Below are 13,798 nucleotides of genomic sequence, written 5' to 3' on the forward strand. Positions count from 1 at the left end.
CTAGTGGGTAGGCAACCTTAGGGGTGTTTTACATGTAAAAGTTTTAGGAAAAACTGCATGTTTTTTGTGACATTTGTCCTTACGCCTTTGTTACTTTCTTTTTCTTTGTAAAAACCACCTTGGCCAGATGTTGGCTGCCACGTCAATGGGAAAATATTAAACATGCTATAAACTATCCTTTTTTGTGGTCCTTTTTTTTAACTTTTTTGGGACAGTATCATTTTTTTATAATTTCGGTAGGTGTTTACTTCTGGCATTTTTGCATAGTCTTCTCTATAGGATATGAAAACTGATTTTCTAAGATGCATTATTTTCTAATAAAAGATAAACACCTCCCAAAATACTTGTAAAAAAAGGCATGAATAAGCTAAAAAATTACTGGCTTTTTTAACACATATTTTGAGGGGTAATAAAGCCATAAAAAGTGTTTGCAAAGGAAAGATCAGAGACGCTCTACAGCAGAACAGTAGTTGCAGATATACGCATGTCTTCACTTGGGTATTTTATGTATTTACAAGAAAACTCAAAAACTAATGATAAAAATGGAGAAATAGTCCATAGCCCATTTTCGAATGTGAGGCCTAGTGAGTTAGGTAGATACATAAAACTCACTGTTGATTTGTCTGGACACTTTGCGTGATGATTTATAACATTCCAGTCCCATTACAGTCCATCACATGTACATGTCAGAATGGGAAAGAAGTATAAAGCGATTCCCTTCAAATCTTTTCTTGATCCATATGCGTGTCTTATATCTAAACAAAATTGCCTTTGACAGAATTGTTTTCATGAAATGCACTATATTTTACGTTGTGACAGTAGATGATACCATTCCCTTATGCTGCCGTGAAGTATCATATCCAATGTCAGTGTATGCTGAACATGATGCTTAACCGTCTTATTATCTATTACTCTAAGAGACTCATATATATATATATATATATATATATATATATATATATATATATATATATATGTATATCCAGTATACATATATATGTATTTAAAGAATATCTGTCACTGCACCGCAGATTAAAAAACTCCAATGTGAACAACCTTATTTTTTCTAAATTCCGCATTACGGCTTCCTACGGCGATTATCTTAATGCTAGGGATCTAGTTTCTGAAATCCAAGGCAACTAGCTGATATCACCAGTATTGCTGCAGGGTAAGTGTTTTTTCCTTGTACTATCTATCTTATCTCCTTGCAGTGGTTCTCAGTTCTAAGCATTTAGGAAAAGCCTGAAGTGCGAGACCAACACTATGACAACCGTAGACCGTAACAGGACACTAAGCCAGTTGTTGTCCTCCATGGACAACCCAGTTACCATATTTAATAATAAAAATAAAGGTGAATGTATAGTGCTGGAGGGTTTGTCTGTGAAGAAAATAGCTGCAGTACTGACTGTATAACCTTAGTGATGCACTCTTCATAAAATTGTGATGGAGATTTCAGGAAACCCCCTGTTTGGATGTTTGGATGTTGTACTTGACCAATTTTGAGATTTTCTGAAAAACCTGATTGCTTTAAGAAAGGTTGTGCCAAAATAGAAAGTTATCCTCTGTGCAAAGGGTAGGGCATTATTTTCTAATCGGTGGGGTTCTGACCATGGAGAATGGGTTTTCCCAAAAGTGTTCATGCATGCATGCTGCCATTCCATTCCTTTCAATGGAAGCACCAGACATAGTGGCGTTCAAGTCTTAGCAAGCTCCAGTGCTCCCATTGAAATTAAAGGAGTGGCAGTGTCATTGCTCTTTTTATACTGGGATCTTCAGGACCCCCATTCTTAGGATTGGTAGGAGTCCCTGCGGATGGACCAAACCAACTAGAAAGTTTTCTCCTAACCGGTGGATAGAGGATAACTTTCTATCTTAGGACAACCTCTTTAAAATCTGTGCATAGAGTGGCAATACTGTCATATATGAATGTAGAATACACAGGTAATGTGAGGACCTCTACTCTGATAACACACTGGAGAAGTATGCATCGCAAAGTTTAAGCATTCTTTATGCAAAAGTTAAATATGATAGGCATACTCAGAAATTCCAGATGAACCTTTAAACATTACAACAATTCTGAATGAATGCACCCAGGCTGCACATAGCTTCAGTGGAATCAAAAGGACTTTCAGAAGCTGCTTGTCATAGATCTCTCAATTGCCCAGCTAAAGGGTTCTTCACACGACCGTGCTTGCGTGCGTATTTTAATGCACAAAACATAGAGAATAGAACCCATTGATTTCAATGCACAGGAAAACGGAGTAAGTCCAGCATTGGGTAAAAAAAACTTTCTCTTTATTGAACAATGCAAACAGACATGGAGGAGCGAAAGTATGTGCCATCTTACATGTTTCAGACAAGCATGTTGACTTAATACATTTTCCTCCTAGTGTTTATGCTGCCATTAACCTCATACTCTTTCTAAAAGTGTTAACTGAACTGTATTACAATTTGTTGTGTTGTGGACTGCCAAGATCCTATTGACCATAACTAAGACTGTCAAGTTTAGAAATCACTGTTTTGCCGATGCTGGACTTGCTCCGTTTTCCTCTGCATCAGTTGTGGTTTCCAGCCAGTCCTTGCGTGGGAGCAACTACAGAGGAGCTGGTTTCTAGTTTGCATTGATTTCAATGAGTTCGTTCTCAGAAGCATGTTTTGTGGACTAATTTTGTGCACGCAGAAAAAAATGCAGCATGCTCTGTTTTTGTGCACATTTGCGCAACAAATGCCCCATAGAGGTCTATGGGAGGTGCGTAAATATGCAAGAGGATGCGTAAAACACTTTGCAAAACCGGGCGAAACAGAACACACCTCTGAACCTCACTAGACTAATAGCCTAACAATATCTTACCTAGAGCTACATCACCAACTATGTGTCATTTATAAGAGATGCCTTTGGGTGCTAACTTTGCCCTTACACCCCTGCCTCTGCCCAAGGACGGTTCACCTCAAGTCCCCTTGATCCATGAACTAATAACTGCATCTTAAACAGCACTGTAGATTGCATTTAAATCTGTGCCATTATAGTATTTGGCGATATAAGGAGGATATGTGTCAAGGAAAGCTAACTTTCTATAAGCAGGAAAGATTTATGATCATTATGCATCCATTTAACTTTATTTTGGAATTTGTCACATTGAGCTTCAAGTGGATTTAAATCCAACTATTCCATGTAAAAGAAAACTTTTTCCCTCCCTTATACCAGATGTTAAATGTCAATGTTAAAGTTTCATTGGTTGCGACAATAACCGAAAAAGAGGTAAAAATTGTTGTCTTGCACATCATAATTGGGTTTTCTGCCACACTGCTTTCCTTTGTATGGGCTGTGTTATGGGCAGCAGGACTCTCACATTAACTACTTGTTAAGTCTAAGTTTGGAAAACAAATTAACTTTAAACTCCAGAAAAAGAGAAAACTGTGTCCAGAAATCTGTCAGCAAAGCAGTGGGAGCCATTTAGACTTTAATAAACGCTATCATTTATTTCTTCACAAAACATTCTGTGACTACGCTAAATTGGCTGCTCAAAAAAGACAGTTGTAGTTATAGATGTAGACTATAGTATTTCTTCACTTATTATGTCTGAAGTGTGGCCTTTTGAACAATTTTATATTTTTCTAAAATTGGACTCTTTATATTCAAGCATACATAATTTTGTTTTATTGAAATACAACGAGTCCGGATTTGTCAGAGGGAAACAGAATAGATAAAGCAGTGGTGGTTATGAAATTAGATTTATTTAGAATAAAAGGGAATGCCTTGCAAAAAAATGTATGAATGATGCCTTCACTAACCATTCAGAAGGTCTATATCACTTTTTGGTTGGTGGTAATTGGACCTTGGATTCTGTTTTAATGAGTAAGCTTCTAAAACTGCTGAGCTGAGGGATTAAAGTCTTCTGGCAGCTGGGGTTGGCTTAAAAGTTAATACTGAATGAAGACAGTCGAAGGTGGTTTAGATGGTTTAAATACAATAATTATAGGAGTTTAAGGCAATGGTTACTTCTTTGGTAGTCTAGAGTAGCCAAAGGGTGTGTTATATGTGGTACGCAGTAAGTTAATTTATCTTTGTGATGCTATAAAAGTCAGGTTATTGGGTCCACTTGCTGGTACTCCTATTGATCCAGAGAACGTGGGAGCCTGACTGTTTTCATAACTCCAAAATTTGGAAGGCCAGAATTGCACATAAACAATTGAATAACTTCTCTCCCAACAATATGATGTTTATGTAATATCCAATGGATATATCATGAAAATCAGATTGAACCAGGCAATGTCAAAAATATTATAGTATGTCAAGACTCCCTAAGTTTGTTCTGTTTTGACAAACCACAAGTACTCTTGTAGAATTATGTCAGATTAAAGATATAGAGTTCAGACTTCTATCGTCTAATGTATAGATTGTAATAAATATGCAGTTTGTTAGAAATTTTGTAAGGGAATTAGGAGCACGTCTACTGTTTTAATCCAGTTCCTGGTGTAGAAAAGTTGCAAAATTTAGCGCAAACAGAGATTTGTGCAAAAATGTGCAACTTTTTTTTAGTCTGCACTGGCCCTACAGTATCTCAAAAAAGTGGTTGGGGCTTGTCAGGAGGGTTGTGGCCACCATGGACCAATAGATTCATGTATAATTTATGCCAGTAGCTGGCATAAATTATATCATAAATGTATACATGTTTGAGACCAGGTATACATTTCTCAGGAGGTGCACAGGGAATGTGCTGAATACATGAGGAGGCATGTGCCTCTCCACGTATTCAGCACACTGTGTGCTGGGGGAAATCATACTAATACATTTTCCCCTTAGTGTTTATGCCATTAACCACATCCTTTTTCTAAAAGTGTTAACCGAACTGTATTACAATTTGTTGTGTTGTGGACTGACAAGGTCCTATTGACTATAACTAAGACTGGTAAGTTTAGAACTTACTGTTTTTCCATGTTAAAAGCTAACCAGGTACTGTGGAAGTCTAAACAGCTATCTACCTGTTTTGTTATAAACACTCTTTGTCAAAAAAAAATCTAGCACCTAGAAGAAGTTGATGGTACATCTCAGGCAGATATGCAAATGATTAGAGTTGTGGTGGGATTAGATGAATGAAAGAGACTTCGCCCAGTTAGAGTTTAAGAGGGGGCCAAAGCCAAAGATACTGAGATCCTATGGGTTTCAATTCCCTGCCCTGACCTCTTGGACTCTTGCATTGAACTGAGGGTTGGAGAGAGTCCATTTAGTAATAGTTTCTCGTAAAGTGGGGGGGTTTGGGACCACTACCTGGAAGTCTCCTGTATGGACTCATGTAAGCCTAGAGAGAGAGAGAGATGCCAAGTGGATCACGTTGTTGGGCATTACCTATTTTCTTGTGCTTTGTTCTGTTCAATTGAGTGCCCTGTTAAGTAACATAGACTATAATTGATAAGCTCAGTACTCTGGAAAGAGACCATAATCGTTCAGAGGTTATCTGATTACATTTATAAATATTACATACCCCTCAGGTACCAAAGTTATGCCCCCCCATATACTACTAATCATGGCTGATAGGCTGTTAGATCCCTTCGTCCGTGTCCTTCTCTGTGTAGCAATTGCTGGGGTTGCTTCCTACAACCTCCAGCAACCAAAGCACAGGGCTGCCCAATGCTGACACCGATGCATACTCAGTGACCAGTAGACTTTGTGCATGCTTCTGTTAGTAAGAATGGCCATGGGAAACATCTTCCCCTCCTCTGGTTCTGATGAAAGTAATGATGTGCCATTCTGAGCCACGGTCAGAAGCTATGTACACTCAATCAAACGGTGTGCCACCATAAGGAAAATAAATAGGGAAGAAGGGGGAAGTCACATGACCAGGTGCAGAAACTCAGGACTGGCCATGGATTGAAATGGTAAGTACATTTAGCATCTGTCTATTTCACCAAATGGGTGCATATTATACATAGTTGATAAGTAACTGAAAATCCCCTTTAAGATGTATGCCCTTAGTGAGAAACTGCAAATTATTTTTTGTAACTGCCAAGCTAAGTGCCCTCTTAGAGAGATTTAACCACCAAGCTTTATACCATTGATGTGACCGGCCGCCAAAGTTGATGCCTTGTATAGACACTATAACCATTAGGCATGCACTCATTGTGATTGTAACTGCTTTGTGCCTCTTGTAAAGTAAAGCATTCTTAAGCTACTGCTGGTTTCTCCCTCGGTTACTGTACCATACTCAAGTGGGTCCCTGTAAGTGGGTGAAGGGTCACACATGAAAAGTGACTCTTACAATTTTCTTATAGAATATATGGTGTAAGAAGATAAGGCTAAAAGTACTTTTATCAGCATATCAAAAGTTATCCTTTTAAAGTTTTTAAAGATTTGATAATGACTAGAATAGGGTAAGAAGTGATATGTCAAAGTTGCTAGTTCCTGCTACTGCCTGTCACTAAAAACCTGGAGCTATTTTATGATACTGTATTATCATAGTCTTACCAGAAATGGAGTTGGATATATGGACACAAAAGCCTAGCCTATTTTCTATGAGCTATTAAACATTTTTAAATATATATAATTTTACATTGAGAGTTTAAGATGTTAACAAGCACAGCAACTAATCTATCTTGACAATAAAGGTCCATTTACACGCAAAGATAATCTATCAAGCAAGTGAAAGATTGAAAGATTTAGTGATATATTTGCATAAAGTGTTGATGGCCATTAATACTTTATCATCTTCATTTGCATGTAAAGGGGCCTCCAGGAGCTATTTGCAGAACCCAGCCTGTGCTTAATCACACGACCAGCTGTACAAACAGCTACATTGTTCTCATCCTGGATAACGGCAGATTACATTTTTATCTGCTGACTCCTGTAGAGATAACAGCATCCAGTCTATTGAGAGATAAATGTGTTTGCTTTATCTCTCAGTAGCTGAACAATGGATTTTAAGTTCACCTTAAAATCATCGTTCAAATGAAAAGTGCACGACGCCCGCATTTACATATAACCATTACTGCTCATTTTCAATGGCAAAGCATAATGAGCAATAAATAAACTAGAAGTACAAACAGAAGAATATAGTGAGAGGTTTAGGATAATCCCCTTTGATTGTAAACTCATTCAACTATAAGTTGATCACAGAATGTCCTGCTACTGGGATCCCCTGGAATTAGCTGAAATCTGGCAGAACGTGTTCTATGTAACACAAACAAAGAGAATGTGGGTACTAGGGTGCTTACACACACGGCAGAATATTCAACCACAGAAAAATCTACATGAAAACCAACATGTCTAAGGGTCCTATTAGATGAGCTGATTCTTGTTTGAATGAGCGCATGGCGTCACCGCTAACTCATTTGCTTTCGTGCAGCCTGTTTAGACAGGCCAACACATTCAACAATGACAAGAATCATTCAGAGTCTTTCTGTTTAAGCAAACAGAAGGACTGAACAAGCGCCGTTTAAACCGAACGATAAGTGAACGAGCCAATGATGGTTTTTATGCCTGCATACCATGAACGACAAATGAAAAGTGAATGGTTATCATTCATCGTTCAGCCATTGGCTCATGTGTAGACTGAATGATTATCATTTACTTTTGTTTGTTTGAACGATTTCTTTGGAACCATAATCATTACGTGTAAAAGCACCCTAACATGTGGATTTTGATGGGGAATTACTGTGGATTTTGCCATTTACAAGTCCGCAACAATTCTGAAACAAATCCACTTGTTAGAAATTTTTCTGCAGCAGACTTTTTCGCCAGGTGTGAAAGCAACCTTGCCAATTGAAAACAATCTGTCATAGGATGCATGGATACTGTAGGCGTAACTTGAAGCTCCTGGGCCCTAATGCAAAACCTGTAACAGGGCCCCCAACTATAATGCTTTATTTATAGTACTGGGCTCCCTATATGGAGAAGAGAGACCTTATGGGCTCCTGGGCCCGGGTACAACTGCATCCCCTAGAACCCTTATAGTTACGCCAGTGATGGACACGTTAGGTCCTCTAGAGCAAGAGGCTCTCTCCATAGTCATTCTCTATTGTAGTTAAGACATAAGGGTCCTAAAAGGCTCATCCCCCTCCATAATCTCAGATTACCCTATTACAGCATTTGAACTTTGCTTTTAATTAGAAAACTATTTTTAAAGTAACTCTAAAACTTGAATCAAAAATCTACTTTATTTTTCACATCTACTTTATATGGTCAGTAAATACTGGTCAGGGCAAGAAGCAGGTAACATTGTGATAATCATTTTCCCTAAAGTGTGGTAAATGTAAATGTTCACAATTATGAATTTCTTCTTGGAATCTGGAATGAATTAGCAGTCAGTTCTCCACAGAAGCTACAAAGTCTCATAGACAATGCCGCTTCTGACCAACATATGAAACTTCATACATTTGCCCACTACACTCAATTGCCATTACATCTAATGATAACATTACAGACTGCAACAAACCAATAGTATGAATCAAAGGGCAATAATTAAAGACAACTTCAAAAGACGTTGAAAAAGCTTTTTTTTGTGGTGAAACAAGAAGATCAGCTGGATACAATAATGTTGCCCTTGATGAATACATTTTATTTCTGCTTATGTGTAGTCTTGATGAGGTGTTACTCTAGTGCTGTTCTTCACCTTCCTCTGATCACAAGACTCCAGACACCTCTCTTAATGAAGTTGTTTTGTGCTATTTCACTCAACACCTTACATCCCCTGCAGGCTCCCACCTCTCCAATTTCCTCTTCAGAGTAAAGTGCTTTTCAGAGAATCAACTAAATCTTCCTTTCATTAAAGTGAAAAGTCATTGAAAAAAAGTTTTTTTTTAAATCAGTTTATTAACCTATTTTGGTACTTTTCTATGATATCACTGTTAAGTGCCATAACAACAAAAAAGAGAATCTGTAATTTAAAAATTAGTTTTCAATGATAGATATCTAAAAAAAAGGTTCTATAATTGTTCCTTTAGCTTAGAGCTGCACAGTGATTCAATGGTAAAATTTAAGGGATTACCAAGCTCTATACAGCATATCCCATGAGATAAAAAGTTGCAAGTGACCTCACGACCAACGCAAGACTTCAGTCTTGCAAATTAAGGTAAGGCCGGTTTCACGTAGATGTAAGCACATTTGCGCTGCATATTTGTGCAATTGGCGTTCCGTATTTCCGTGCACATGTGTTTGTATTACTGTATTTTTTGCAGGCACAATAAAACACGTAATCAATTAGTGTCATTAATTCAATTTATACTCTTTCCTTGTGCAGATGCACAGCAAAATAATGCATTCTGCGTATTGGATCTGGCACCATACTCTAGTCATATTGCAGGTAATGTTCTTGTACAACCTTGCCCTGAGATACTCATTTATTACTCTTTATGTCCCATTATGCTCCCTTGCAAATCAAATTGTACAACTATGCTCCAAATGGATAGGCAGATTAACACAGCCAGGCTCCATCTGTAACAGCTTGGACCAGAGAAACTGTTGATCCCAATTCTTTAACCTTTTGCATGCTGCGGTGACTGTGACCGTGGCATGTAAAAGGGTTGACAGAGGCTCTTTCATCCTTTTGACACCTGCTGTGTGATCGCAGGGTGTGGTTGGGTTACTATGGCACCTGGAGGCTTGAAGATGGCTTCTGGATCTGGCATTTACTGTGGCCTATGAGACTCATCCTCTGGCTGATGGACCATTTAGACACAACAAGAATTGCTCAAAAATTGCTCAAAGCTGTTTTTTGAGCGATTCTCGTTGCGTCTAAATGCACTGATATAGTGCTTTTTCCGCGCACGAGTTGTTGATCGCTCACTTCAAGTTTTCTTGAATTGAGCGATCAGCTGTTATCAGTGCAGACGGCTGTTATCACAGCTGGCTACGCTGATAAGATTCTTTGTGTCTGTGTCCTGCTGTGAATTTACAGTGGGACACTGGCTGTAAGCACAGAGAACACTACAGCTGTTTGCTTATGCAAAACAGCTATATTGTTCTATTAGTGGCCATGGCTGTGTCCTGCTCTGGCTACATAACTGTATAGTAGCTGCTTAGCTATTATAAGGTATGCAAAGATGATCACTTAAAACTGTTACTCAAACTGACGTTTGAGCGACTATTGAGTGATCATCTGTCAGTGTAAATGGGGTCTAAGTCTCATAGGACCATATAATACACTGCAATACCACAGTATTGCAATGCTTTAAATAACAATCAATCAGGATGACATTTAATCCCCTAGATGTAAAAAATCAAAAGATAAAAAAGGGTAAAAAATCTGTGAGGCGAGATGGAACACTGACTTAAAAAAAAAAAAAACTTTTACTATTGTTTCAAAAAAAAAATAAAAAACTTTTTAAAAATTTTACATGATACCGCCACCCTCAGTGCCATCTCCTTGCTCTCGCCTACCTTTATTTTGCAGACATTTTCTGCACATGTGAAAGGTCCCATAGGATTTTTAGCCTAGGTCTACACCGTGACTTTTGGCCATGACAGGAGTTGCACAAAAAAAAGCTTACGGTGTAGCCCTGTGACCTTGCAGTGTCATTAAAGTCAATGGTGTTGCAGTGTTAGTTTCAGGTTACCATGAACACAACCCAAAGGCTACAAAAATCCACCATGGTTAGATTTTTTTTGCAGTGTGCATCCCGGCAATCTGCAATTCATACAGTGACCCCAAAGATGTCAGGGACAGTGTGAAGTCACCCCTGTCATGGCCAAAAATCACCAAGTAGCCCTAGCTTTAAAATTACAGTTCTCTCTTTATGGTTTGCCTTTTTTAAATATTTAAAATAAATAATAAAATTGTGTAAGTTACGTAATATTCACTTCTGTAATAACTGACATTTAAAATGGTCTCATAGCCCTTCTCTATATTCTCTATATTTGTATGAGCAAATGAAGTAGGTCATACTAAGGCTAAATTCACAATATGTTCTGTGTTTATATTTGATGGCTCCATTTTAAATGGTCTGAATGTCTAACGAGTTGCATATGACTGTGGTTATAAACAAAAGTACCATATACTGCTCAGTAGTATACATTTTCTTACACAGTTGAATTGAAAAATGCTGTACTTTGCAATAAAATTGGGTTTGCAGAATCCCGATGTGCACAGGCTCAACATATATCAAAAGGAAGCATTTTTGACATTTCTTTGCTAAGTAAAGTCTATGAGTACATCGTATTATCTCAGCCTCTACACCAAACCTGGTGTCATGTGAACTGAACCTGTTATGTGTGAATTGAACTTTCAGTAGAACCAAACGGTATTTTCTTGGACAAAAATGTAAAAAATAACCGAACTGTGAACTGTTTACCTCAATTGGCCAAGACTTTGTTTTCTTCAATATTTAGATGCAGCACAAGAATTATAGTCTTTCAAATGCGTGTAAATAACTTATTGAAACCAGATGACGGCTGGGAGAATATATTGCTCTTGAATGTAGAGAAAAAAATGTTCATGTCTTTTGTGTGTTTGCAGTTATTAAAACCATCCATATTTACCAGACTGTGGATTACTTATAATTTTCAGTGAAAGAGATAGAAAGATCTATGGTGTGAGGGCCGGGGAGGCTTCCCAGGGAAACAGCTGGAGAAGATTACCTTCCTATGAGCTGTCATAGTATACTAGCTTTTACAGCTGTTTTTTGGCACTCTGAGTAAATGAGTTGTATTCCACAGGCAGACAATATGCTGACATGGAGAGATCATTTTCCTATGTAGGATCATTGTCTTAGTGCCAGGTGGATAACCTGAAACTGAGGCCTAGTTCAACCTGTCTATAACCCTTCACAGGTCAAATAAATGTTAAAATAACTTTTGCAAATATGGAGTAGATTAAAGCAAGTTTGTTAAAACTCTATAACCTGTTTTAACTAGAGATGAGCTAGCCTACTCGGTAAGGCAGTTACTCGAGCGAGCATCGATCTTCTCGAGTAACTGCTTAGTGATCTGAGCAGGCTCAGGTGGGCTGCGGGGTTGAGCGGGGGGTGGGGGGGTGAGCGGTTACTCGAGAAGAGCGATGCTCGCTCGATTAACTGCCTTACCAAGTAGGCTCGCTCATCTCTAGTTAAAACATCAAAACAAAAGAAAATTAACTAATCATTAGGGGATATGGGGTAAACTATATTCGTTGTCCATTGAATGTCCTAGATGAGTGCAATTCTGTTTTATGGTCAACTCCATTCCAATTTAATATTTAAAAAGCCTACAGACTTTTTCTTGCCCCACACTGATTTTGGTGTCATAAGATTTGTGACATCCTCACCACAGCCGTAAAATCATAAAAGTTAAGTTTGATACACTGAGTGACGGGTCAGACAAGGTCAAATTTCCTATGTTAAGTCTAGCGGCACTCTTGTGCTTTAGCCAACAGAGCCGCTAGGCAGATTCAGGGCTCCTTCACACTGGCAAGGACGATATCGGGCCATGAATCACAGTCCAATATCACCCTCGTAATCCATGTGGAATACCTGATTGCGAGGCGTTTTCACATGGAAACACCCTTGCATCCCTGTGGGGCTGAAGGAATCCCCTGTCACGGCTTTCACAGCCACAGCAGAGGATCACAATGTTCTCCCATTGTTTTCAGTTAGGCAGGTGCTGCTGCTGCCGCCGCTTCTGTTGAAAACAATGGGCGATATCCCAAAAATAAATGCTGCAATTTTTTCTTTCATGCAGGGAATGATCGCAAATGGGAATGAACCCATTTTATGTTCAAGCAACGAACATCACGTCAATCTAGTAAAGAGAAAATACATAGCATTAAAACCACCTGCCTAATATGATGTAGCCAATCCTTGTGCCACCAAAACAGTGCTGACCCATTGAGCATGGACACCACAAGAACTTTGAAAGTGTCATGTGGTACCTGGCACCAAGATGTTAGCAGTATGTACTTTAAGTCCTGTATGTTGTGAGGTGGGACTTCCATGGATGGGACTTGTTTTTCCATTATATCCCACAAATGCTCGATCGGATTGAGATCTAGGGAGATTGGAGGCCAAGTCATCACTTTGAGCTCTTTGTCATGTTTCTCAAATAATTCCTGAACATTTCTTGCAGTGCAGCAGGGTGCATTATCCTACTGACAGAGGTCACTGCCATTAGGAAATACTGCTGCCATGAAGGGTGTACTTGGCTTGCAGCAATGCTTAGGTAGATGGCACATGAAAAATAAATAAAAATAAAATAAATCTTATTTGTATAGTGCCAACTTAATCTGCAGCGCTTTCAGGTAATTTATTTATTACCACCCCCCACCAAGCTGGGTACTCATTTTACTGACCTCAGAAGGATGGAAGGCTGAGTCAACCTTGAGCCAGCTACCTGAACCATACAGGGATTGAACTCACAACCTTCAGGTCATGAGCAAGAGTTTAGGATTGCATGTCTGCTGCCTTAAAGGGGTTGTCCCGCGGCAGCAAGTGGGTCTATACACTTCTGTATGGCCATATTAATGCACTTTGTAATGTACATTGTGCATTAATTATGAGCCATACAGAAGTTATCAAAAGTTTTATACTTACCTGCTCCGTTGCTGGCGTCCTCGTCTCCATGGTGCCAACTAATTTTCGGCCTCCGATGGCCAAATTAGCCGCGCTTGCGCAGTCCGGGTCTTCTTCTTTTATGAATGGGATCGCTCGTGCAGGATGCCGGCTCCGTGTAGCTCCGCCCCGTCACGTGCCGATTCCAGCCAATCAGGAGTCTGGAATCGGCAATGGACCGCACAGAAGAGCTGCGGTCCACGGAGGGAGCAGACCCCGGCGGCCATCTTCAGCAGGTGAGTATGAAGACGCCGGACCGCCGGGATTCAGGTAAGCGCTGTGCTGT

Source organism: Eleutherodactylus coqui, chromosome 2, assembly GCF_035609145.1.
Source record: "Eleutherodactylus coqui strain aEleCoq1 chromosome 2, aEleCoq1.hap1, whole genome shotgun sequence".
Taxonomy (NCBI): domain Eukaryota; kingdom Metazoa; phylum Chordata; class Amphibia; order Anura; family Eleutherodactylidae; genus Eleutherodactylus; species Eleutherodactylus coqui.